General features: G+C 43.7%; 1 long non-coding RNA gene across 1 annotated transcript; it reads right to left on the bottom strand.

The window, feature by feature from the left end:
* Positions 1 to 1013: 1013 nt before the first annotated feature.
* On the bottom strand, positions 1014 to 27717 carry LOC118499715. The gene is made up of 3 exons (XR_004902234.1): positions 27193 to 27717; positions 13724 to 14281; positions 1014 to 1025 (listed from the first exon to the last, which is right to left on the bottom strand). It is a non-coding gene; the product is annotated as an uncharacterized LOC118499715 (long non-coding RNA).

Genomic DNA, 27717 nt, shown 5'->3' with positions numbered 1-27717 from the left:
TATTACTATCCCAGGAATTCTGCTGCCCCTTCTTTGCCTCTGCTCCAGGCACCTTTGTAAATAGAAGGGGTGGTAATGTAAGTTTTCCTGAAACCTACCTCAGAAAGCCTGTGTAGCTGCTGATGCCAAACACTCCCCATTGTCAGCTGGGGCTGACTCCCCCGCAACAGGTAAACCTGGAAGGAAGAAGAAAGTTTTGCCGCCAGTATTTACAGCCTCCTGCACACATCCGAACATATTTTGCTTCTACAAATGGTGCCTTTTGGGACAAATTCTCCCAGGTTTTAGCATTTAAATTAATTCTACACAATTACTTTAACTGTTATGTAAAACACACATACGATTCTCACTATTTATATAATTGCAATTTAAAGACAAAACCCAAAACAAAACAAAAGAATTGTAAGAGAAGAAATGTAACTAGGCCAGCCTTGCACAGATGATCTCCATCACAAACAAGCAAGCCTCAAGTAGGCTAAGGGGCAGGGATGTCCCCACACTGCCCAGTGGCTGCCCTTTGCAACACTCACCTGCTGGCAAGACCAAAACGCAGAATCAAATTCACCAGAAATGTTGGAAGATGAAGCCAGGAAAATAACCCAGAGAGAATCAAAAAGAAAGACAAAAGTATGGATTATAAGAGGGGAAAGAGGTCGAGATCATCAACTCAGGAAGTCCAACATCCAACAAACAGAACTTCTAAAAAGAGAATGGGAAAAGTAGAGGGGATGAAATTGTGAATGACTGTGGCAATAATGGTAATACACGTCAGGCTGAAAAGTCCCCACACAATGAATGAAAAAGGAATCATGAAAACGAAACTGTAAAATTAAACTTTAAGAGAAAAAATTAGTCCTGTAATTGGAAGGAATTGGCCATCAGAATAACACCAGCTTGACAATGAGGGACGGAACAATGCTTTCAAAACTCTGAATGAAAATTATCCTCAACCTAGAACTCTCTCCAGTCACATGATCAACTAAGGGAAGTGGAGGAAGTGATATTTTTAGATAAGTTCTCAAAAACTTCCCATGCATTCTTTTTAAGGACCCTAACGGAGAGTGAATCATAACCAAAAAAATAAATTGCTTATATGTATGTGGCACTTTCTGCACCAGGCACAATGGAAGTGTATTAATTGGGTTACTCCTCACCACACTCCTGTGACGTGGGCACCATTATTTCTGTTTTCCCAAAGAGGAAACTGGGTTCAGAAAAATAGATGTTTTGCTCAAAAATCTCACAACTTGTAAGCTGTAGAGAAAGAAGTGGCTAAACTAAGAAAGAATATAAGGAACCCAGAAAAAAAGGGATTCTACCAAGAAAATGGCACAGAACAGTCAGGATGATGCGAAGGGTAGCCCTAAGATGCCCACTGACCAGCTGGTGTTGAGCACAAGCAGACCAGTTTGAAGTTGAGAGATGGAGGACTCTGGTAGGGAAGTCTGCAAGAGAGAGGAACTGATGGATCAGCTGTCTGACAATTCTTGACTGTCTGGGAAGTGAAATTGATCAATGGGATGTAGTAATAGCACACTATTCAACTCTATAGCTAAGACAGTAATGTAAACACTGATTATTGATTTTATAAAAAATGTTTTGATACAAAATAAAATAGGAAGAAGAGATAAAGTGTCTGTGTGAAGGGGCAGGGGAGTGGCAGGCACAGTGAAAGAAATCTACATCCTCATTAGCCAAACAGGGTGACAGAGACAATGTCTAAAACCAATATATCAAGAAATGGCAGTGTAAGTATATTCTTTAAATGGCAGCAAATATTAGAATAAACTGTTAAAAACATTAAGTATTTGCCTTTGGGAAGTAGGATTCAAGGATGAAATGGGATGAAAACTTTTATTACCACCTAATTTTTAAATTTATACATTAATTTTAATCTTTAAAAATACACATCCACAATCAAATTTTATTGTTAATTTTGAAATATACAAAGAAAAAGATGATCATTAGGAAGTATTGGAGCCCTGGCTGGCATAGCTCAGTGGATTGAGCGCAGGCTGCGAACCAAAGTGTCGCAGGTTCAATTCCCAGTCAGGGTACATGCCTGGGTTGCAGGCTATGACCCCCAGCAACCACACATTGATGTTTCTCTCTCTCTCTCTACTTCCCTCCCTTCCCTCTCTAAAAATAAATAAATAAAATCTTTTTTAAAAAAAAGAAGTATTGGAAAAGACCACTAACCCAAGTATATGGGTCTGAGCTGTTCTGCATTTCCAGAATTCAGCTACATTAATAATTTTTTGTGTGAATGTCATAATATGGAATATGAAATATTAAATGTAAGCTATGTAATAAGTTTAGAATATATACAGTCATTAAGGCTTATTTATTTCCTAAAAATGTATCACGCAAATCAGTTATTCAAACCTATACATGTAGCTTATGGCTTTGATGTTTTCTGCATTTAAAATAAGAGGTGAAGTTACCATTTGGGTGTTATGAGAGCATGTCAGGTTTCAACTCCTCCATTTAGACCTTTTTTGAATTTTTCCAAATTTGCTTTAATTAAAATACAGTGCACTTCTAATTAAAAAAAAAAGTTTAAGGGAAAGAGAGAAGTTTTAAAACTAGGTCAGAGGGAAGGGGGGATGGGGGCAGAGGAGAGGGTAACGGGAAATATATGGTGATGGGAGGAGACTTGACTTGGGGTGGCAAACGCAATGCAGTGTACGGATGACGTGTTGTAGAGTTGCACAGTTGAAAATCGACGTAATTTTATTAACCAATGTCACCCCGATACATTAAAAAAATTAAAATTTAAAAATATACTAATAATTGTTTAAAAACTAAATTCAGATACTACTTTGATAGAAACAATAATTAGAAAGGAAAGAATTAAAAAGGAGAAAATTAACTTCTTTTAAAAATCGAAGCACAGGAAGGAAAATGTTCCCACATCACTCAAGAATAGTCAGTTTTCCTAAGTGACTCAAACCCAATATAATCCACTGCAAAGGACTCTCTCGCTGGTTTTCCTGTTCGGGACCCTCCACAGTGTTGCGCAGAATGACAGGCCGCGGGCTGCGGAATGGAAACCCTCCTTTCCGCAGACAGAGGCTGCTCCGTGCGAAGTAAACGGGGTAGTGTCAGATGGGAAGAAGAACTAGGCTGCATCCTACCCCGCAAAAAATTCCAAGGAGGAGAGGAAGGAGGAGGGGAAGGAGGAGAGAGCGAAGAGATGGCAAAACTCCCTGCCCTTCCCTCTGTTCCCTGCGCAGGAATCGAAGCAAAGCAGCAGGGAAGCCCCACAAACGCTCCTTTTCCTTCGCTGCTCCCGAGGCGTGGCTGTCACTCGGAGGACTGCAGGGAGTTTCATGTCAGAAGGTGACATGGCGGGACCCTCTTCCCTCACTTGTAATTTACTTAAATGCCAAAAATCTTAACGCAGTCCGTCGACAGCAACAGGTAACATTTAACACGTGTGACCTCAATTGAATCTCTCTAAGTGCTTTAAAAACGCATTATCGTCTCATCTCTATTTACTTACGGCAGGGTCCGAAAGAAATGCCATTTCTTGAAGTCAAACGTTACTTGAACCACAGCTGCAGAGCGCTGGGACAAAGCGAGCCCGATCCCTGACACCCCGTGGCACACACAAAGGCAAGAAAGCTGCTCTCAAAACAAAGAGAAGGCACGTCTGCCTGTCACAGAATCTCCAGCATCAAGGAGAAGCCTCAAAAGGATACAAAGAAATTCCTGTTCAAAACAGAATGCAGGTTTCTGGGTCCTCCTGCTACGTCCCCCCAGACCACCACACAGCCCCTCGGTCTAGTGCAGGGGAAACTTTGGGCACAGCCCGGGGGTCTGCGTGTCTCCCAAAGCCATGAGGCCGCCTGCACTAGAGGCATGGGCTTCAAACGCACCTAGGAAGTCTGGCCCAGCGCTCAGGAGCACTGAGTCTAGAACACCTTGGGATAAAGTTCTGGAAAAATGGCTGAACGGCCCCTGAGGAAGATCCTCTAGTACCCTCAGGCAAAAATGTTCCCAAGTGACAACCTGCAGGGTCCCAGGGTGAGCGCAGCCTCTGAGGAGCCCCCAAAGGCACTGGAAGCACCAGAGTAAAGCAGGACTAGCCCTCATGGCATAAAACCATGCGAGATGGTTTATTTATGGCATATGTTATAACAGACCCTAGAAATAACCTGGTGCTTCTCAGAGGTCATATTCAGCTTTGACCTTGTCTTCCATGGGGACTATTTTCTGACAGGCATTGATCAGTTCCTTCTCCTGAGTCCTGCCTATGTCCTGGATAAGCAAATGTTTTCCCCCAGGAGGGAGAAATGTTCTCTCTCCCCTCACACTCTGCCTCCATCCCTGCTGCCCATTATGCCTCTGAGGAGCCTGGTGGCCCAGCTCTCCACAAACCAGCCTCCCCCACCACCCCCAAGGCCCCTTTCTAGGTCATGGTTTGACAAACTACAAAACAGGTTCTATCTAGTCTCCCTGGTTAAATGCAGTCAGTCATACACACTCCAAAAGGGCCTGGAGGCTTTTTCTAGAAATAAATAATAGATATTTATTCAAGGGTCTTGGAGTCTGCAGACTGAGAGTACAGCTAGGCAAAAACTGAGAAGTGTCCCAAAGGAAGAGAAGTTAAAAGTTCTTGTAGCAAAAGTGAATTCTTCAGAATTATCAGTCCTGCACCCTTAGCCCTAGGATTGGTCCAGGACTGCATCAGTCAGCTGTCAGGCCGTCAGGCTGATGGATGCCAGGTGGTTGAGATGGGCGGCAGGAGTTCGGGTCAGTTCCCAGGGCCTGGGTAATGGATGCCAGGCGGACATATATGTGAGTCCTTCAGTGCTTAATCAGGTCGCCTGGATACGTGAGTCCTTCAGGTGATCATGAGAGGGTTACCTGGAGGTCCAGATATATGACCAGGCATTGATGCAGGAGTGGGAAGTTCAAAAAAGATTAAGTTCTCAGGCTAGTTAGAATAAGAATGGACTCTTTCTTCATTCTTCAACCTTCATGATGTTAATAATTTTAGCAGCTTGGTAAAAATGAATTCATTTTATGTTCCCTACCTTCACTCTTTCCTTACTGGAAAGTGCTCACCTGTCCACTCTGTCCCCACGCTCTGTGCAGGCAGAGTGTGAATGGTGTCTCACATGTCTTTTATGGCATAACTCAAATGCAGTCCCTTTCCGGCACTCACTGTCCTGACCTGGTGGGAAATACAGTGCATGTCCCTTTTCTTTCTTTTAAAGATCTTATTTATTTATTTTTGGGCAGAGGGGAAGGGAGGGAGAAAGAGAGGGAGAGAAACACTAGTGTGTGGTTGACTCTCATGCATCCCCTACTGGGGACCTGGCCTGCAACCCAGGCATGTGCCCTGACTGGGAATCAAACTGGCAACCCTTTGGTTCTCAGGCCAGCACTTACTTAGTCCCCTAGCCACACCAGCCAAGGCTGCCTGCCCCTTTTCAAATCGCACTTCCCTTCCTTCTAATCATCAGGGGCTTACAGAACCCAGAGGTGGTAGGGAAACTTGGCACCTGGTTTCTGGGTTTTCCTTGCTCCTTGCAGAAAGCAAGTGGTCTTCCACTTGGCCACCCTCATTGTTCTGCCAGGAATGGGCTTCCTGAGCAAGCTTCTTCCCACAGACGCAGGCCCAACCCACTCCAGAACACTTCCAGGGCCCCAGGTCCTGCTACCTTGGGAGCCAGGCTCAGCGCTCTTCAGGCCTCATATGCAGGCCTGAGCTCCTTCCTCTTCAGGACCTGAAATCCAGCCCCACCCTGGGCCCTGCCTGCTTTTCTAATCCTGGAAATACAAAGCCTTTATCCCCTTGCTTTTTTTAAATAAAGGGGCTTAATTGCCAGTGAGATAGCATTTGATGGTCCCAAGGCGGGCCCTAAAATAGGTAAAAGTTGTTTATATTGAAGGAAGGGAGGAGGGAAAACAAAATGAAGTCAGTGAAGATGCACTCACTGTAACACTTCTATAAAATGGGGTTCTCCTGTAATGCATCTGTTTACTCATCAAACATTTATGCAGCCTGCTATGGGCCCATTAGACAATGGGAATGCAGACCAGAGAGGCAAAACCAGCCCTCTAAGTAGCACCTGGAGAATAGCTATCAGAGAGGTTCCTCCGTCCACCATGATGAAATACTGTTTATTATCACTTTAAACAATGTGTCCATAGCACACAGTTTAAGTTTCCATGTTTTAAATTACCTGTTAGTTACTTTACTTTTTATGGAGAGGATTGTAGATCAGATTTCTTTAGGGTAGAGCCCACTCGACACCAACAATCACAGAGTTTTCATGGACTTGGAGCTGTGAGAGGAGAATAAAACACCTTCGCTCACATCACGTGACCCTTCTTACAGAATTACAGGTGTTAAGCCTGTCAGTCCTCTGATTACATTTTATAAAGAAAGAAAGCAAAGCTCAAAGAAGTAGTTTCCAAGGCAGGGGGCCAGTTCTGGAGAAAGACCTGGGTGTCTAACCAATGGCTCATCTACATGCCTAAGCACCTGCCCAACCCCAGCTCACAAAACTTTATCTTCCTTACTGGAAGCTGGAAGGAAGTGGAAGCACTGAGCGGCACTGAGCACTGGGGAGGGGGTTCGAAGGTCAGGGTGTCGTCATCAGAATGAGATTTACAAGCTGGAGCTTTGAGGCTCGGCACTTGCCCCAGCTCCTTTGGAGGCTCATAATATAAAAAGGTAAACCATTCATATGTCTTCCAATTAGGAGACTGTAATTTCTCACTTGTTTTAAATTTATAATTTCTTGGGCTCTATTTTGTCACTTTAAATAAATTTCTAAAATTTTAAAATTCTTTTCCTTAAATAGGCACCCCCAAATGGTACAAGCTCCAAACAAACTGGCTGCCCATCTGGTGGTTGGCCCCACAGCTCTATATTTGTTCGGCAAGTTGGGGGAGGTCACAGCGTACTCAGACCCACAGAAGGCAACTGTCAGCCCCCGCAGATGTCATCCCTCCACTCACTCACCCAGGAGGGAAGCCCACATATAAACAGCACTTAAAACTCATAAAACACCTATTAATTGACTTCCTACCTGCCAAAGAATGCAACAAAGACTTCCAGTGGTGGTGGCGGGGAGGGGGTCGGAATTGCCAGGCAAGAAAACACCCACTAGTGAGTTTTCTCGAACTGAGGAATTCACAGGGATTTTTAAGTGTAATGAAGGTGGTTTCGTGGTGGTTATTAAGGATTGAAAACTCTCCAGATAACTGAATGAGTCCATAGGTCTATATACTGGTGGGTATGACGGCCCCACTGTTGATTGATCAGAAAAATCTTCAGTTGGGTCTGGAGAGGGCCACTGAAGACGCCCAGTCATTACCAGCTTCAGCTGGTCAGAACGAGCTCCGATGACCCACGGCATCCCATTTTGATCTCTCCTGTGCAACAGCTGCTGGAAGTGGAAATTCCTCTCTTAACATACAATAAACCAGGAGCAATAAGGTACTCAGCTTAGGGCTGATCTACCCAACAACTATGAGTGATACACGTGTCTAGCATATAGCAAGTACTACATCAGATTTGCTAACATTATTATAATCATATACACTCTACAGTTGGAGAAAGTGGGATCCGAAGAGGCCAAGTAACTTTCTCAAGGTCACCCAACTAGCAGCAATGGAGCTGGAGTCCCAATTCGAGACTCTCTGCCTGCAGAGGTGGTCCTCTTTCTCCAGCCAAACCTGCCCCTTTGCACAGAGACCCTGACACACGGAAATCCTTGGATAGACGCCCCGTTTCCTTAATTCCTATGTAGACTATCCTAGAAAGAGAGCTCTGAGTGCGCACTTACCACTGCCAAGGGCTTGGGAGTTTGGGAGTGGCAGGACCTCAATCCCATGGAGTGCCACCCTTCTTTCTTCAGCCCAGTGACAGGGGAAGGCCTGCGGCACAAGGACAAATTCCAAGACGTCTTTTGTGCAGAAAATGTATGAACTTGAAGATGGAGGCAGATCATGTTTTCCAAACATCGTGTTTATGATGTGGTTCTTTTATAGCAATTTTAGGTCGACAGAAACATTGCACAGAAACTGTAGAGGGTTCCCATATTCTTCCTCTTTCCCTTCCCTCCCCTCTCCTCTGACACACAACTTCCCCTATTATTAACACCTTGCATTAGTGCAATACATTTTTTTTGTAATTGATGAATCAATTACTTTGTTCATTGAGGTCAATGGTTTACATGAGGATTCACTCTTAGTGTTGTATACTTCTATGGGTTTTGACAAATGTGCAATGTCGTGTACCCACCCCTACGGTATCCTACACAATAGTTTCACTGCCCGGGAAGTCCCCTGTGCTCCACCTACTCATCCCTCCCCACGTCCCCATGAAACGATGGCAACTTCTGATCTCTTTACTGTCTCTGTAGTTTCCCATTTCCCAGTATAATGCAATTGTAATACTTTCCCCATTGACAGGTAGGGCCTGTTTCCCCTTCTCAGGGTGAAACTGGATGGGCTGTGACTAGAGCAGAAATGACATTCTGTGATTTCCTAGGCAGCATTACAAAGGGCCACACGGCTCCCACCAGGTTCTCTGTGGATGCTCGTTCTTGGACTCCACCACACTGTGAAGATGCCTGAAGTGTCTGCAGAGAGACTCCGGTGGAAAGGAACTGAACTCTCAAGTGATAGCCAACCTCAGTCTTCCAATCAGATGAGTGAGCCACCTTGGAACCGAACCCTTTGGGCTCAGTTGAACTCGCCCAGCTGGTGCCATGAGGAAGAGTGGTGAGCTGCCCCTGCTGAGCCCTGCTCAGACTGCAGGTGTCTGAACCAAATAAACAATTGTTCTAAGCCGCTAAGTTCCAGGGTGGTCTATAATGCAGCAATAGATAACTGGAACACTCAGCTATCCTCTAGGGATAGAAAATACGTCTCATTCATCATTACAGTTTAAACAGCAGGTGAGGGACTTCAGATATGAAAGTACTCAATACTCATTGTTGATGATGATGATAAAATCAAAATCTAAGGCAAACAGTTATAAATCAAAAATTCAAGAGCAAAATGTTCACAAAATTTGAGATCTGGAAGGAGCCCTAGCAATCGTTTAGGACAGTTTCCCTCGGATGATGAAAATTAAGTGATTTACTTAGAGTTACATCACAAGTTAATGGCAGAATTAAGATTTGAACCCAGCACTCTATTTGAAAAACACAAGGTAAAAAAAAGTGAGTAAAAATTAGTTCCATATCATGAAACATGTAATCAACTTATAGATGCAACCAATCCAAAGATAATGCACAAGTTTTTAAGAAAATTAAAACACTGATCGCTTTGAAGACAGCAGGATCATATAGAATCAAAGGGACACTAAAATATCTGGGAATCGTATTTTCAGTATCTACGATACATGTTATTAAGGAGCAGCATCTTTCATGCCTCCATTGTACATTTTCTTAGGCTGTGAGTTGACTGATTCAACCAACAGGAAAACAATTGTTTCATAATGAACCATCTTGGGCTTTACTTCTCTCTCTAACAAAGGCCTTTTAACTGTATTGGGAGGTGGTTTTCCATAGGCCTCTAATGACTCTGCACATCCTGTGATCAGGGCACTAGTCCCATTTTTGTTCTGGAATATCTCTTCAGGGATGGTTGTTTAGTGAACAGCTTTGGGAAACAAAGATAGTGCTTTCCTCTGGAGCAAAGGGCAGGCATGCTTATCTTATTGCCCATTATGAAACTAAACTCAGGGCTTCTCTCCTGCAATGCAAACACTGCATGTGCAGAGCTCCCTCTGGGCTTATCTGTGTGACCTGATGCGGCTGGTGAGCAAGGGACACTGATGCACATAGGCTGCTCACGTTGCTCTCTGTGCTGTGAGTAATGATGTCTTTTGTCTCTGGTCCAGGAGTCTTGTGTCTTCTCTACTATTCGTGAAACAGTTGCAGGTTAACTTGTTAGTTTGTAAGTAGGATAAAGTCTCAGACCCTTCAGTCTTGATACTCTTTCCTTATGAGTTGCAAATAAGGCCACATCAACAGTTGAAAAGATTGGTTACATTCACTGATGAGAATAATGAGCCTCAGAAAATGTTAACCTCAGTTTTAGGGTATGGCAAACGTGCAAGTGCTGTCCTTCCCCAGGATAAGCTATATCTGAACCTTAATTCTTTTAAACCCAACAGACTGAAATCTCAGAACACTGAGACAGAAACTGGCAGAGGAGGTTTACCAAAATGCCAATGAAGCTTAAGCTCTAGGGCCCTCACTCCCCAGGCCCTTGCAAGGCCCTGGTAGGTCATATGTTTTGTAAAGTTTACAGAGATCAGCTTTTTAACCCCAATTGCTCAATTCCACCATCTCTTTCCACTCTGACTTTTCCTCTATTATACTTCCATCTTTGTAGGGTTGTTTAGGCGTTGCCACAGGTATTTGGGATACCACTGAAAGAGAGTTGGTGATACATGTAGCTTGAATCAACTTGAGACCCAGTTGCACATTTCACACTCACCTCTGGGTGTAGTTCAGCCACCCCTCTGCAGGGACGGCTTCCAGGAGTGCTCCTGCTGCCCACTCTGCCAGCACGAATGTCATAGCATGAAGACCCCAAGCCAGAGGCTCTATCAGGAAATGAAAGGGCCCCATGGCACTTACCATTCCAAGGATAAGAATAAGACGCTGCCCTCGATGGTGTGGCTCAGTGGATTGAACACCAGCCTGCGAGCCAAAGGGTTGCCGGTTCAATTCCCAGTCAGGGCACATGCCAGGATTGCAGGCCAGGTCCCCAGTAAGGGGTGCACAAGAGGCAACCATGCATTGATGCTTCTCTCCCTCTCTTACTCCCTCCCCTCTCTCTAAAAAATAAATAAATAAAATATTTAAAAAAAAAAAAGAATAATGGAGGAAAAACAAGAACAGAAATGCATGCAGCCAGAAGCCACTATTTGGGAACTTTTTCCAGTGATTAGATATGTAAAATGGTAAGCAAAGGACCCCTGATCAAAATTCCTGTTATTAGGAATACTCAATGCAGCTGATATAATAATAAACCAACTATATAATTTTTTCATGTTAGAAACTATGCAAAATGGGGTTATCAGAGTTCCTGTGTGTATAGGCTACGAACAGTAGAACAGATAGTTGTTGTGTGAAGTTCCATTATTTTATGCACCCTAAGGTGTTGGATTACATCTTGGCACACGGAATGCACCCTATCCTAGAAGGTCTCACAGTGTCTAAGGAGAAGGCACACAAAAGTGTCCCCAGTGTTTAGGAATGGCCTGGAATAAAAAACAAAACAGTGCTCCAGTGACAAAACTCTTACACATACTCATCGATAGATTAATGGATGCAGCTTCAGTGTAATTTGATTACCTGACTATATAACACAATTTGACTTGGTGGCAATTTTAAAATGCATCTGAATTGCTCCTTGTAGAGCTTATTTTCAGGTTAATTTTATATATTGTGTTCAGAATCACTGATCACATCAAGATAAATAAGATAGGAAGGAAATATCCTGGTGAGGCCAACAATGTAAATCAAGAAATGAAAATTAGCAGAGCTTGAAAGTGTCAAAAACTCTCCTGCTGTAAGAAGATAATGGAAACTAAAACCAATGATGGTCAAAATCATAAAGATGGGGGATTAAAGAATACAATAGCCAATAAAATGTGGATGAAAATTATTATAGAAAAGATAGCGGTGGCTAGGAAAATCGAGTCACTTTAACACAGGAAACAAAAGGCGGGGAGGTGGGTGGTATTAATAAAGGGAGATGCAGTTTGTACAGAGCATGGAGCAAGCTTGAGACCCACAGCTGCTTCGTTTTAATGAACTGGGTGACTTTGCCTCCTGTCCTTGACTTTGCTACGTGTCCTTTATGTGTCCTTTTTTATCTAGCCAAAAACATAGGAGGAAACTGTACATGTATTCTAGAGATTCATCAGGCACACAGTTAGTAGTCTATCACATTGTTTACTGCCCTTTGTGAAGTTTCTGCTATGTCTCCTTTTTAAATTTTGCAGTGTGCTCTGAGTTCTTTTCTAATCCTGAGGATTGGTTCCCTTTGATAACTAATGTTGTATTTGTAATGTTGCACTGTTTGTCTTCAAGAAAGTTCCTGAATTATATGAGCCTCAAGCCCCACTAACAGCAGATCTGGCTCCGGAGATAGCTCATGCAATTTTATTGTTAGTGCCAAACAATATTCCAATGCCATTTTCTGCCCAAAAGACAGATGGTTCAATTGTCTAAAAAGTTCTGGGCTGGAGAAGAGACAGATCCAAGATGGCCCCAGAATCTCACTTTCTTCCTGCTTTTGGGAGTTTGGTGAAAGGTGTCAACAAGGGTTGTAGCTGTGTCAAAAAAAAAAAAAAAGAGTATGTTAGCTGTTTTGTTTTGGGGGTTTTTTTGGCAGTTTCCTTACAGCAGTTCAGTTGTTTGGCTGCTTTTGTACCTTTCAGAAAGGATCAACAACAAACAGTGAATTCAGACGAAGGCTAACCAGTTTGAATGCAGGGAGGGAGGGAAATGGAGCTACGCCAAGCCAGGTGCTTTCTGCTAGCTTTGGCTCTTAATCTACATTGACAGAGTTGAACCTCCTCATTCAAAAAGCCAACTGCTAAATAGTGACCATTTATTGAATGAATGAGTGAGTGAGCCAACTGCTCCTCTACACACACTGTAGTGCCAATTGCTGTATTCGTCATGGTCCTTATTCCAGACAGCAGCATCCACCATAATTAATTTAAACTCAAAGGGATTGTTCAGGATGTAGCAAGCACATCCTGCTTGGAAGAGCCGAACCAGGCTACAGCTGTAGGGCAGCTTCCAGAACGTGGGATTTCCATGTGTGGAGGCAGCAGCTCCCTTTGCGGCCCAGTCTGGTGGTGTGGTTCTGGAAAACATCCTCAAATCTCCACCTAGGATAATTTTCTGCAAACCAGGCCAGTGCACCTCACTGAAGAACAGCGGTGATAATCTGCCACTCTCATCTCTCGCCATGAGAATGAAAAAGATCTTACCAGAGATGTACCAATAATGTCTGACCCCTTTGGAGCATTTTCTCAAGGACGACCCATGTTAAAACTCAGCACACATTGAACAAAATGATGCTTAGAAAAACATCAAATAATTAGGCAGTGACATAGGCAGGAATATCTCTTTACTGTTACTACAAGTATCAGTTAGTTAGTGGGAACTAACTTTTGTAATAAAAACAAGAACACAAAGATGAGTCCTTTAAGTTCCACCATCTACACTATTCTGGTTCTGCCTTCTCACTCTCTCTACTGCTCTGCCTCTCACACTCCCACCATGGTCAAAAAAACGGAAAGAAATTATGCCATAGAACAGGATAGTCTAAAAAAAACTTGTATCTAACATTGAAAGTCTCTTCCAAAGCAGGAATATTTAGTACTTGCTTACACTTTTGAATTAATATTATAAAGCAGACTTTTTTGTTGCCTATGTTTGGAACATATGACAAATATACACAATACTATACAACAGGTTCTCTGCAGAGTAATCACTATTATAGATATTCAACTTCTGTAACTATATAAATTCTTCATGATACAACAGATTAGCTGCAGCTCCATGGTCAATGGCTTCTACTTACTGATAGGGCATATTTCCATAGCCATTGTACAGACTTCCCTGCATGGGTAAGCTCAGGGTACTTACTAAGTCTGTTTCAGGAAAATGATACCAACGCGTGGTCTTCCTATGCTTGACTCTGCAATATTTCTGGCAACGGACCTGGGAATATTTGGTTCAGTAATCCCTTTGATGGACTTTTGTCTTCAGTGCAGATATTCTTTTCACTTCTACAAAATTTTTTATCCATCTGCAAAATGTTTTGTCTTTGCTCCCTCTCACCCCAGCCCATCTCTAAACTTTCCAGGCAACAGTGAATGCTTGCCAGGTTCGCTGGAATCCACTTTTCTGTGCTGGTGCCAACCAAATCCTACAGGCACGACATGTGGTGGCTTTACTTCATGTCAATTTAGCTAAGCTGGAACTGTGCTCCCAAAAGTCCTTTCCCCACAGGATTCTGAGCTAGGATTGTGCACAAGAGAAATTTGCATGAGATTTGGAAATCCCAAGTTAAACAGCTGCCATTAGGCTTCAAAGTTCAGCACTGGTCACACACACTTCTGATCCGCTGGGTCATCTTGCTGGCCTGGGGCAGCAGCAGGGCATGCAGTTCCTTCAGCTCCCGCCAGACCGCCTCCTTCGTCTTCTCGTCCTGGGCCAGGCATGTGAACAGCTCCATAGTGAAAGGTGCCAGCTTCTTCAGGTCACCAGCCTCACTGGGGTTGGATGCAGTGAAAGGCAGACACAGTTAGCCCTTATACGTTCCACTTGTCTATTTTCCTCTGCTTCATAAGCTTTTCATCCCAACTGTCTGCCTTTGGACCTACAACAAGTTCAGGCCAGTCTCCAGACGGCTCCCCTCCTTGGTCCCTGGTTGGAAATTTATCTCACAACCTCTAACCAATCTCTTTCCAGAATTTGATTTCTTTAGCTCTTCTGCAACTGTGTGAAGTCTAATCCCTATAACAAATCCCCTTATCCACACCACTCACACTGGTTTTATTCTCCTGACTGTACTCTGACTGCCGTGCTCCTGAGAAAGCTGATGGGGAACAGAGGGACAAACGATCCTGAGAAATGCGACTGCAGGTCTCAGCGTGTTAATCACTGCAGTCAGACCAGCACTCACACAGGAGCACAGGCCGAGAGCAAATCAATGCACCTTATTCCTAGCAATCATCAACACTCTTCACATTTTTTATGCTCTCTGGTGTAGCCATGGCACCCCTAAGAATTTACCTCAAGGAAATAGTTATGGACTGTATAATATTTTGATAAATCACTTGGTGAAACTTTCAAGGGACATCTCTCAGTGAAATAGATGCTCCATGAATTGCTGTCTCAAGAAAGTTCTGCTGACTACAGAACTCTCCTCTGCTGAGGAAGTGTGCAGAGATGAATAACTCTGAACTTCAGACTTCATGGGAGACATTTGTAAACTGTCCAAGGAAGAAAAAGAATAGAGAAGAGGCCCCTTCTGGGAAGAGGAATGAAGGGTAGAAAACACAAATATCAACTGGCTAAGGACCCTGACTTTCCACTGCGTGGTGTGTGCTGTGTGTTTCCCCGTGAAGCAGTCGTGTCTGATCATTCACGGTGGGGCTGGTTCTCTCTGGAGACAAGTCAAACCGCTGAGTCCTTCAAAATAAGCAAAAATAGAAAAAAAAAGTACGGAAACATTGGGAACGGTCTAAGTGTTAAAAATTGGGAATTACCTAAATGAATGATGTCATTTTCAGACAATAAAATATTATGCTACCATCAAAAAATATATGTAAATGTAGTATAGTAACTTTAAAAACCATCTTAAATGAAGAAAGCATGTTGCAAGAGAATATAGAATGCAAAGCAAAAAGCCAGAGAATAAACAGCAAATATTGACAGTTATGGTAGGTTGAGCTGATTTTTATTTTCTGTCTCTTATTTATTTGTAATGTCTTCAATAAACATGTATTTATTTTGTAACAAAACAAAAACAGCAGATGTATGTAGGTTTTTGTAAACTAGGTGAATCTTATACCCAAAACAAGGGCTCAAACATAGGAAAAGAAACAGTGGGTAGATTTGGGCAGGTATTCATGTTCCAGACATTGCCAATCTGACCCAGCTGTGTCCTATCACACTGCTGTCACCCTCAGGAGTAGGGGCACCAATCAACACATTCCTTCTCACCCCAGAGAGAGTCACACCACAAAGGTGCAAAAAAGGCCAACTGAGAGGGGGACTCACTGTCCTCAGACTGAGGCAATCTGAGTTCTGCGCTGGTCTCCGTCAGAGGCTGCCGGCCACTCTGGGGAGCAACTCTGCGCTGGCCAGCAGAGCTGAACCTGCACTTCTAAGTTTATACCCTGAAGAAACTCCCCTATGTGCGCAAGGAGCTGTGCACCTGAATGTTCTTTTTAGTGTTGCATTCTTTGCACTCATTTGTTTCCTATGGAAAATTTCAAACACATACAAAGGTTTAATAAACCCCACATACTTGTCACTCAGCTTCAATAATAAATTCATGGCCAATCTCATCTCCACTACCTCCCACCCATGTGGTTTACCACCACTCCTATGTTATTTCAGAGCATTTCCCAGGCATGATATCATCTCATCCATAAATATGTCAGTACAGGTGTGTCACACACGCTGAATAGATGTAGATATACAAATACAATATATACCTCAAAAATAAAAACTCTTAAAAAGAATCAAAAACAAACCCAGTCATAATATTACATCTAAGACACAATAACAGTCATTTCTTAATATCTTTAAATTATTGCATCAGAGTTCAGATTTTTAATTTTTTTCATAAATGTGATCATTCATTATTTTTTTATCCTCATTCAAGAACATTTTTTTCCATTGCTTTTAGAGAGAGAGGAAGGGAGAGAGATAAATAACACGTGAGAGAAGCATCAATTGGTTGCCTCCCGTATATACCTGGACCAGGGATCAGGGATAGTAAGCACCTGGACCAGGGGAGGCAGACATCCAACACCAGACTGGGTATTGAACCTGCAGGCTAAGGAAGTGCCCTGACTGGGAATCAAACCCACAACCTTTCAGTTACAGGATGACATTCCAACCACCACGCCTGCCAGGGCTTTAAATGTGATCATTCTTGAGACAACTGGGACTCTAGAAGCAATGAAATATTTAGTTATATTTTTAAACTATTACTAAAAATGTTTAGATGTGATAATAATTATGTGTGTTTTAAATCTCATGCTTAAATATTTAGGGATAAAATGATATGTCATCTGGAACTTGCTTAAAAATGGGGAGATGTGGGTGGAGATGAAACAAGATTGGTTATGAGTTGATCATTGTTGAAACAGAAAGATGTATACATGGGGTTTATCATACTGTCTTCTCTGCTTTTTTATTTACAATATGTGAAACTTCCCATAATAAAATATTTAAAAAGCAGATCTAAACAATACATTGTTTATACACGAAAGAAAGATAAGAAGACCGGGGACAAGGGGAAAGACAAACATAAAATTAAGGGCCTGGTCTCCTGGGAGCAGTCAAGATTACTGGAAATGTTCTTACTAGTTCTTAGTTGTGAGTGACCTTTATGCTATTTTTCTAATGAAAATATTAAATGATAGATAAAATAAAAGAGTGCTTTCATGTACCAATGCCAATATGTGGTGCCACAAACCAAGGATTAGAGTTGGTCCACCTTGGTGCACTTGAGTCTTCTACTCCAGTTCACTTCTGACCATCCGTGACCCACATCGTGGGAAACACAGGACCACGTGAGGATTAGTGTCTTCAAATTCTCGAACTCTAAAAGGATAAAGTTGGGTTCATCTATGCCATGGGCGTTAACCCTGATTACAAATACCAGCAGTAAAAAGGGGCTTCTACTGTACTTCTATGTAAGGAGATGTAGGGAACTGCTCTCTGTGGCTGGACTGTGTTCTCTTCTTGATCTCTGACTGGTGGAAGGCCCTTGGACTCAGTCCTCAAACTCTTTTCTTTTCTCCCTACACCCAAGCCCAAATGGTACCGCCCAGTTCCTGGATTCCATATGTCATTTACATGCTAGTGACTCTCAAGCTTACATTTCCAATCCCGACTTCTCCTCTGAATGCCAGATTCCTTTATCCAACTATCTACATGATGTTTCCACCAGGATACCTACTTTTAAACCAGACTCCAGATTCTTCCTCAAATAACGATTATGGATCGAAACACACAGACCATAAGCTGTGCTATCATCCCTGACTCCTCTCTTTCTCTCAACACCCCCCACACAATCCATCTGCAAATCTTCCCTGTCTCTACCTTCCCATCTCTAGAGATGCCTGCACAGGCATAAGCTACTGACTTCTTCCTAGTGATCACTGATACCACCTTAGTCCACCTTGTCAATGCTCAGAGCTCCTGGAAGTAACTTGTCTTCCTATATCTTCCTTTTACAACCAGAATGTTGTCCCTGCCTCCTGCCCTCTTTTTGTACCACTCCCACCCCCCCAGCAGGGCACAAGTAGACATCCACACATTTTTCAGGAGCTTCTATCTTCTCCCCATCTCCTTCCCCTCATCCTACTCCCCCCACCCTAAACCTGGTTGGAGCCCTGGCCCTTATGACTCAGGCCTGTCCTTCCTTTCCTTGCTTCTTTCTACTCACGATAGAGGTTATTCCCTCCATTATTGGGAGGTACCTACCTTACACCTCATCTTCTTTTCATCTTCTAACCCCTGACTTAGCTTTCATGGGTGACAGTGCGCAGAGGGTTTACCAATAAGAGAATTACTTATCTGGATGGATGTCAAAACTATTTATGCCCAGTGCACTACTCTTAACATTCACACAGCTGATCATTTTCATCACAGATCAGATTTATAAAAGGTGTGTGAAAACCAGGTTTCTATCAGAGGACTTTATTTTCTCACTAACCTTTTCTTAAATGAGAGACTTCATGTTCAGTGTATGAAATGGGTCCTGCCATTTCTTCCTCCTCTTTTTATCACTCCGTAGTCTTAAAAGAGTTAAGACTCAGCATTAGAAGAAGCTTTAGCCTCAGGGAAACCTCCTCAGCTTCCTTTTCCTAATCCCAGTCCTTTGCTGCACCTCCCTTCTTTCCCCTGCAGAGTCTCGTCACACAGAAGCTCTAACATTCAAGAATGGCCCTTGCCTGGAACATCTCTGGCATGCCCTGCAGCTCTCTGTCACCATAGCTGTGGCTTCCTTTCGCTGCAGGTCCAAGCCCCTCCATGCCATCAGCCTCCTCTGTCCTCACCCCTGCCCTTGTCTTCTTCAGAAGCCTCCTCCAGCCCTTCTAAAGCCAGCTGCCATTGTGGTTTATGACATTCCAGTGATATTTACTCCACTTCCAAATGGAGACCTGAAAAACAGTTCAGCTGCCACCTGGCTTTCACACCAACACTTTTTAATTCACGGGCCATTTTCGGAGGCTTGGGATTAGAGTAGCCACCCCCGGGACCCCTGCTTTACTCATCAACTTCCTGGCTGATTCGAGGCACATCCGTGTCTGGGCCTCTTAAACCCCCACTAGCACATGCACTCGAAACTGCACAAGGAACCCAAAGCAATTGCACTCCTCTGTTTAACAGGAAATACCATTGTTCAGCCCCGCCTTAAATGCACATTATGCATGGACAGCCACAGAGCAGCAGGCTGGAGGAACATCCTTCATATTTTTTATCCTGACCATGACCCTCCTTATGACACCACAAAGACAAACAGACCTCTGTGGAAACTGTGTCTTCAGAGCTAGTGGCTGCTTCCTGCAAACATCCTGAAAATCAAACTTGGTGCTGAGCATAAACTTGACTTTCTCAGGAGCGGAGCTTTGCCAACCAGAGAGCACTGCTAGAGCCACTTTTTCTGTTCCTGAATTGAAGTATGAGGCCACAAAGACAGACTGACCCTGTCTCCCACAGTTACCTGACTCACCACACATGCCACACTTTCAGGGCAAGAGGTGCAAATAACCTGACCAGACTCTGTCAGCCTTCTCAGATTTGTCTTTGAGAAGCCCTTCCCTGCCTTGAGTACATCACTACTGAGGGCTTCCACCAGCCAAGCAGCACAGCTTTGGTTTCTGCAGCCCCCAGGCCAGGTAGGAGACCATATGAGGGCTGAGTGACTCTTCTCCTGTTGGAGTCAGTGGTGGCTGAGCCCTCGTTCAGTACCCGGCACAGCATTAGCCTCTGTCCTGTTAGCTCTACCAAACCAATGGAGCAGGACACAGCCTCCACCTTTCAGAAGTTTCTAAAGTCTATTGGGAGTGATCATACATACACACACACAAACACACACACACACTAACCCAGGGGATATAAGAAAAGTACAGCCGTGGCTGTCATGGTTCAGTGGATTGAGCACTGGCCTACAAACCAAAGGGTTGCCACTTCGATTCCCAGTCAAGGCACATGCCTGGGTCACAATCAGGTTCCTGCAGGGTGTGCTCAGGAGGCAACCACCCTCCTCTCCACAATGCTTCTCTCCCTCTCTTTTTCTCTCCCTTCCCCTCTCTAAATAAATAAAATCTTTTTTTAAGAAAAGTACAAAGTTCCAGAGAGGTTAGAGGCAAAAAGTTACATTCAATTGAAGAGAGGCTTCATCTATAAGATTGACTGATCTCTTTGTGAACTCTGTATAAACAGAAAATAACATTCATGACACGTAATCATATTTAACATTTTTAAACTTCAATCTCTTATGTTGATTATGCCCATTATACCTGCCATCCTGGGGAAACACACCCAAATTTCCAAGCTTATGGAAATCACACACTTCATGTCCTGAGGCACTTCAGTCAGTCTGATGAGAACGTCACAAAGAACATGGGTCGTGGCCAAGGCCACCAGGGAGTGCATTGACTAGTCTCTATTTCTTATTTCATTGTACAAACACCTCGTATTTTCTGTGTTCCAGGTACTGTTCTAAGCACTTTGTAAATATTCATTCCTTGAATTCTCATAAGCACCCAAGAGGTACTATTGTCCCCATTTTACAAGTGGTGGAACTGAAGCACTGATCGATTATATAACTTACCCAAGGTCATACAGTTAATACAATTCAAATCCTGGCTAATAGGATTCTAAGTCATGCAGTCTGTGATCTTAACCATTACTCTGCGTATTGACTTAATTATAACAGTCCTGTCAGGTGTATCTATGATGGAGACATTTTGCCGTGGGTCTCTCATGCTTCTGCACGTCTTTGAGCAGAGACACAGCTTTCTCTGTTCCTAACTATCATTTCAAGGATGTTTGCCTAGTGGACAGCCTTTGGAAGACAGAGCCATTGTCTCCCTCTGGAGCTAAGAGCAGACATGCTTACTGGTCATTGTAAAAGATTCAGGCTTCCTGAGCTCAGGGTTCCTCTCCTACAATACAATCATTAGGTGGCACCTGACCTTCTTCAACTCTCTATGTAGAATTGGGGCTCAGGGAACAAACGCTGGCATTATGGCTGCTGCTACTGCTATGAGTAATGACATCCCTCGTCTCTAATCTATGCATCTCCTGTTTTCTGCCACAGGCATAAAACTTGTCTAGTCTAACTGTTAACTTGAAAATAGTGTAAAATCTCAGACCCTTCATGGTCTTAACAACCTGTATCTCCACGGGGAACCTTCTGGTTCCCAGAACACCTTCTAGAGGAGGCAATGTTTGAGCCATGTCTCAAAGGAAGTGCTAAAGATGAAGGGCCTCCTGGTAGGAGAATGACATGCAGAGTCAAGAAGCAGAAGTATGCATGACACTGCATGGGCTGGCTAGGCCTTCCGACTCCAAGTTTCAGTCTCTCTAGTAAGCTCTCTGTTGGGAAGTAAATGTATTTTTAGATAAGTCCTCTTTTATATCTCTTCTTCTTTTAGAAGCTGCAACATGACTTTCTTTTCCCACTTTGTCAAACTGGCCACCCATGAGCTGAGAAAAGCACACAACAAAAATTCATCCTGCCTCAAACATTTCTGACTGCCATGGCCTCTGGGAATCAGGCTTGCTGGAGATCAACACCCAGATTCAGCAGGAGCTGACAAAGCCCGTGGCAGTTTGCACCTTCAGGAGCCCTGCTTCTTTCTCTCCCCACTGGGCGTGTGCATGCCATTGACTGATGACTGTGTCCTTTGTTACGAGTTCTACTCTAAACATTTGTTGCAATAAAACATCTTGGAGCTTAACTGATGTCAACTCTTGAAGACAATATCCACACTTAGGATATTGTCCCCAACCTGAGAGTATAAAAAAAGCATCTTGAAAATTAAAATGGAGGGCTTAATTTATTCCAGTAATTTGTGAATGTCTGGTACTGGGTTGCCTCCAGAAGCAAAGGCTGAGACAAGGGTCCAAATGTGAATGGTTTAACCCAGCTGAGAAAACAGGGTCAGTGTGTGTCCATACCGCAAAGTTCTCTCTCCTAGGAGTGGAGGGTCTGGAGTACTCGTATACCAGCTCCTGTCAGTCTTTGGTTGAAGACTGCTGGTGGGGTGGGAGGGCTCCAGGAGAGAGGAGGGTCAGCTCCCCAGCCCTGCTTCTCTCCAGGCAAAGCGACAGAGACACTGGCAGGAGGACATGAGCCAGCACCCACTGCAGTGGTGAGGACGCTGCTTTAGGCCGAAGGGCCTCTGCTGCTAGCAAAGGACATTGATCCCCTCTCCCTAGAAGAGAAGGTTACAAGAAATAATCATCTAATGGTATGGCTAAAAACCCAGGCCTCAAAATTGTAAAGAATACATACGAGGTTTATCCAGAAATATCCATCCATGTACTATGAAAAATAGAGACATTTATTGAAGAAGATACAAGATACATGGGACATTGTACACAGGACAATGATGCCTCAGTCCCCTTCAGGCACCTCAGGACCTCACACAGTTCTCCCAATCACCATCAGCTGCCCCATCGTATTTTCCTGAATCTCATTGACAGTCTGAAATCTCTTCCCTTTCAAAGGTGATTTTAGTTTTGGGAAAAACCAGAAGCCTCGGGGCATCAAATCTGGGCTATAGGGAGGTTGTCACCTGGGTGATTTGATGTTTCACAAAAAAACTGCATGAAACGTGATACATGAGTGGGCATGTCGTCATGATGAAGTTGCCAATCACCAGTTGCCCATAGCTGTGGCCTTCTGAATCATCCAAATAGTTTCCATGAAAGAATGTCGCACGAACTGTTCTTGTTATATTAACAATAGCTGGATTTTTCTGGACAAAGTGTGTATAAATATATATGTGTATATATGTGTTTACACACACACACACACAAATTTTCTGGGAGGATACTTGCCACATAAGCAATAGAAGGTAGAGCTGTCTCTGGCTAGCCATCCACCCTCTCGAAAAGCACATCCAGCTGTGGCAGAAGAGGCTCTGGAGAAGCTGGACCCAGGCCCAGTTCCCCAGTGCCTTTACCTTGTGTCTGAATCAGGCACAGTTGCTGATTACCCTTCAGTCAGAGAACTAGCTAGCCCCTGAGACACTGGAGTGGATGCCTGAGGCCAGGTGTGATTGTGCCGGAATTGGTGAGATGTTTGCAGTGAAGTTGCCTGGAACATCCCTCACTTTCTTCCAAGCACAAAGAGAGCAGGCAAATGCCCAAGACAATGATTATCATGGAGCAAAGGACAAACATGGACCACCTGTGGCCTTTAAAACACAAGTCTGTGAGAGGAGGGTCCATGGAGTACTCACCGTCCTCTGCCTGTGAAACGCTCTCAGCCCCCAGAAAATGCAGATTTCATCTTTGCGGGCATGAGACCAGCCATCGCCCCCCTCCATGTTGCCCACATGACCTTCCTTGACCATGTGACCACCGCTCAGTTCCTGTCACGTCCGCAGACTATCTGCTACTATCAGCACTGCCGCCTGAACAACTGATAATTCAAAACCTTTCTCCAAACTGAGTTACTCTTTTTACACATATATGTTTATTAACAAAGGAAATTTGACCTTATTAGTGTAAATGAAAATGCAATATCACAGCAACAATGAACACAAAATAATGTTCCCAAATTTCTCCTTGACCACCACAGTAGGGGTCCTGAGGGCTGCTTGCTCTTTCCCTCTCCCAATCTCTCTCCCTCTCTTTCCTTTTCTCCCTTTTCTCTCTCTCTCCTAAAAAAAAAAAAAAAAAAAAAAAAAAAAAAAAAAAAAGAGCGTTTGATCTTTGATTAGTCGGGAGGACTGAAACAGGTGCCTAGAAACTGGCAGGAGAAGTAGATCCACACCTAGAGCTGGAATTAGCAGTGAAGCCCCCCCACCCTTCCCCAGGAACATGGGCTCTGACGCTCTCCACAGGACACAGAGGAAGGTTTCCCATCTCCTTCCCCCAGTAAGGAGAGGAGGAGAGAACCACCCAAGAAATGAAAGCAAAAGGGAAGAGAAAAAAGAGAGGGACGGAGTGAGTAAGACAGAAAGCACACAGCACTCTCCACCGCCCCCTCCGAGTCGGAAGCTGCAGTGTCATTCGCAGGCAGGAATTTTCCTCTCATTAAAGCAAAAGAAACTTCCAACCCTACTGAGCCTTCTTCCTGCAGGCTAATTACTGCAGGACTGACTGCTGCTGGGTCCCTTCAACGAAGGCACCTGGGCTCACAATTTAACCTGCAAAAAAAGGTTCACTCTTAATTAAAAACCAAGCTGACCTTTTGGAATGCTTATTTCTGAAAGAAAGGAACTGACTTTTTAAGGTTAGTAACGCCTAATAAGTTCCATAACCACAAGATCGGGGGCACGTGCACTTGAATATCTGGTGGCATCTATGATAAGGATGTCACACAAACCCATGCCATGTCTTCCTGAGCTCGAAACGGCAGATGGGAGACGGCTCTGCAGAGGACAACTCAGTGGGCAGCCCTTGTGACTTCAGTAAAGGGGCGAGCCCTTGGAGGCAGGGGGTGGCAAATGTATTTTGTCCCAAGAACCCACGGGAAGGACTGTGTAGTGAAAGATGCCAGTGTGAGGCAGGGGTGGGGCTAACGGGGTAACCACTGTGTGACCCTGAGGATGGAGGGCTATCAGTAGCTCTTGGGATCTATTCCCATACGGATTGGATTCTGCTTTACATATTTATAAGAATACACAGAACTTCCAGGGAGAAAATGTGGTTTAAACTTGTGAAAATTTCAGCCTCGTCTTCACCTTTGAGACAAGCCTGGAAAAAAAGGCAGGAGGGGGCAGAACCGGAAACAAGTATGTGTTGGAGATGCGAGTGGAGTGAGGGTTTCACGTTCAGTGTGTGTGACCAGGGCTCAGAAGGATTTAATTCTGCCCCTGAAGGTGGTTGCTATAGTGTCCATTTAACCTCTGTGGACTCCAATCTTTGAGAAGGGGAGCAACAGTGCCTCTTCTCTGTTGTTTTCAACACGTTCTATTTGATGCTCACAATAACTCAGTCGGAGCAGACACCAGAGAATGCAGGTATTATCCTCTTTTTACCCATAAACCCTCCCTAAGGCTAGACCGTTAAGTAGGGAGTCATCATTCTAGTTAGCTACTTGCTGGCTATGTGACCTTGGAGAGGTTACCTAAGCTTCTTGTGCCTCAGCTTCTTCAGGAATAAGACAGCACCTACATCATAGGGATGGTGTAAGGATTAAATAAAGTAATATAAGTAAAGTGCTTAGAAAAGTCCTGGTTCTTACTAAGCTCTCAGTAAGTGTTAGTTTTTCTTGACTAAGGTATCAGACCTGGCATTTTAACCCAGGATAGCTCATTGATTAAAAGTAAGGGCTTTAAATTATAACAAGCCAGAGTGCAAACTGCATTTCCACAACTTCACTGTGAGACTCAGTTTCCTCATCTGGAAGATGGATGAGTGATGATAGTACTTACGGCACACAGTTGCTGAGATTACATGTGCCCAAGAAATTGACTTTAGACCCATAAGACCTATTTCAGACTTCTGACCTCCAGAACTAAAAGGTAATAAATTTGTTTATGATGATTTGTTACAGCGGTAGTAGGAAACTAATACAGAGACCTTGTAGCTTCTGCTTTTATACTTTTTGGAGCTGGCTATCAAATAAAGGTCAGAAAGGTCACAGAGAAAGACAGAGGGTCTGAAGCCTGAAAGACAATGAAGGGAGAGAAAAAGAGACCCTGCCAGTAGCCACCCTTCTGAGGCGCCCGACATGTGACTGAAGCGTTCTTGAATCATTCAGTCCCATGGAGCAGAGATTAGCTGTGCCCACGCCCAAACTGCAGAGCTATGAGCAAATAAATGTTTGATACTGCTTTAACCCACCACGTTTTGGGATGGTTTGTTATGTGGCAATGAATAACTGAAACCACGTCATATCACTTAATGCTCGTCACTATCCTATGAGGTATGGACCAGCGTCATTCCCATTCACAAATAAATATACAAAGGCTTAGAGAAATCAAGCTAGTAACTTGTCCAAAGTCAGAGTTAGTCAGGAAAGACGGGATCGGATCTTAAGCAAAATGACTGAAGAATCTATGCTCTTTACTTGGAAGATTTAATAGTATTCATCATCACCTTTAGATGTAAGCACCAGAAGTTCACCTTGAACTACCTTATTTGATATTAGTAGAAAGTTTTTTTATGACAGCAAGACAGTCAGAGGAGCAAACCCTGAAACTGACCTCAGGTGTTAGACCTGTGAGAGAGAGTGTGTGTGCGTGTTACATTTTTCTCTTCAAGCATTATTTTCCTTCTGTCAGATGGCTCTCTCCAAAAGTTTAACAGTGTTAGGCAGGTTTAAAAATGGCTGAATCGCCCTGGCTGGTGTAGCTCAGTGGATTGAGCGCGGGCTGCGAGCCAGGGTGTCGCAGGTTCGATTCCCAGTCGGGGCGCCTGCCTGGGTTGCGGGCCATGACCCCCAGCGGCCGCACATTGATGTTTCTCTCTCTCTCTCTCTCCCTCCCTCCCTTCCCTCTCTAAAAATAAATAAATAAAATCTTTAAAAAAAAAATGGCTGAATCATGGCAGGAAACATTGCTGTCACAAGTCTCAGACACATCTTCCAGCTTTGCCATCAAAGAAAACCTGAAGCAGTTTCTGGTCCCTGTGCAAGGTGTGGAGAAGGATTCGAATTGGCCAGTCATGCATGGCCCAGCACCCACCCTTGGACCAATAAACAGCTCGAGAGTGTGAGCTCTTTTAAAAGATGGGAGCTCACTGTTTAAATCCTGAGAGACAACTTTTCAGAGGAAGGTGGTAGTCATGCACTAACCTAGTGCAGCAAACAACAGATGCCTCTACAAATGGAGAGGGTTGGGTTTGGAAAAGCAAAAACTAATTGTTGGAAATTAGGGATGGAAAGAGAAGTCAAAATTCAGAACTGCCCCCTTTAATGTAGGCTAAGGGTCCAAAGGAAATCATATTCTATATGGGTTCCATGGAGAGAACTGGATAAAATTTTTGAGAAATTCTCCCTCCAGATTGTATTTATAAAATACTTCCTAGTAATGTGGAGTAAGTTAGCCAGAACTAAGCTAATCCAACAAGTTTGACCTCAACCATAAATGTATCATGAAATTCCCCTTGGCTGCCCTAAGTTCCTAGGTGAAAATGGCCCGATGCAAGAGCAGGCAGAGAAAATAGCTGAGCAGCTACTTAAACGCAGAACTCCCAAGTCAGAAGGCAGCCCAGAGGCCACCTAATTTAACCCAGAGGTTTTACCTACTGCTGAGTGGTGCACGCACAGCATCAGTGTGACTCTCTCTGCTTCCTCAGCTGAAAATCTGTAAAGCAGCTTTCTCTCCACCACCATCCTTCCTCATGGCCGCATTGTAACCTAAGTTACTCAGTGCAGAGCCCTCTTCTATTTACCTGTAAAACCCCAAAATAGAATTTCAGTTGCTGACATGTGCACATAATAGACATTAATCGGCTAGACTTGGGGTCACACTGCTCATTCTAACAGACCTCATTAGTTACTAATAAAAATCCACACATTTTGCTTACCTATTTATACACTATATTCAAAGAGACTATCAGCACAAGTAAATTAAAAATTTCATTCTTCTCTCACACACCCTTAATTTACTCAACGATCAAATTCTTGAGCAAGCCTGTAATTAAATAGATTTCTGGAAGTTCTCACAGATTCTGTTAAATGTTTGTTCCTGTGACACATTGCTGGGCATTAAGAAGACTCGATGTAAAACAAGCTGTCCTCTTTTAGGTAGGAAAGGTGTACCGTATTTTT

This window comes from Phyllostomus discolor, chromosome 3 (genome assembly GCF_004126475.2).
Source record: "Phyllostomus discolor isolate MPI-MPIP mPhyDis1 chromosome 3, mPhyDis1.pri.v3, whole genome shotgun sequence".
Taxonomy (NCBI): Eukaryota; Metazoa; Chordata; class Mammalia; order Chiroptera; family Phyllostomidae; genus Phyllostomus; species Phyllostomus discolor.
The sequence above is the reverse complement of the archived record's forward strand: the minus strand, read 5'-3'. Positions and strand labels throughout refer to the sequence as shown.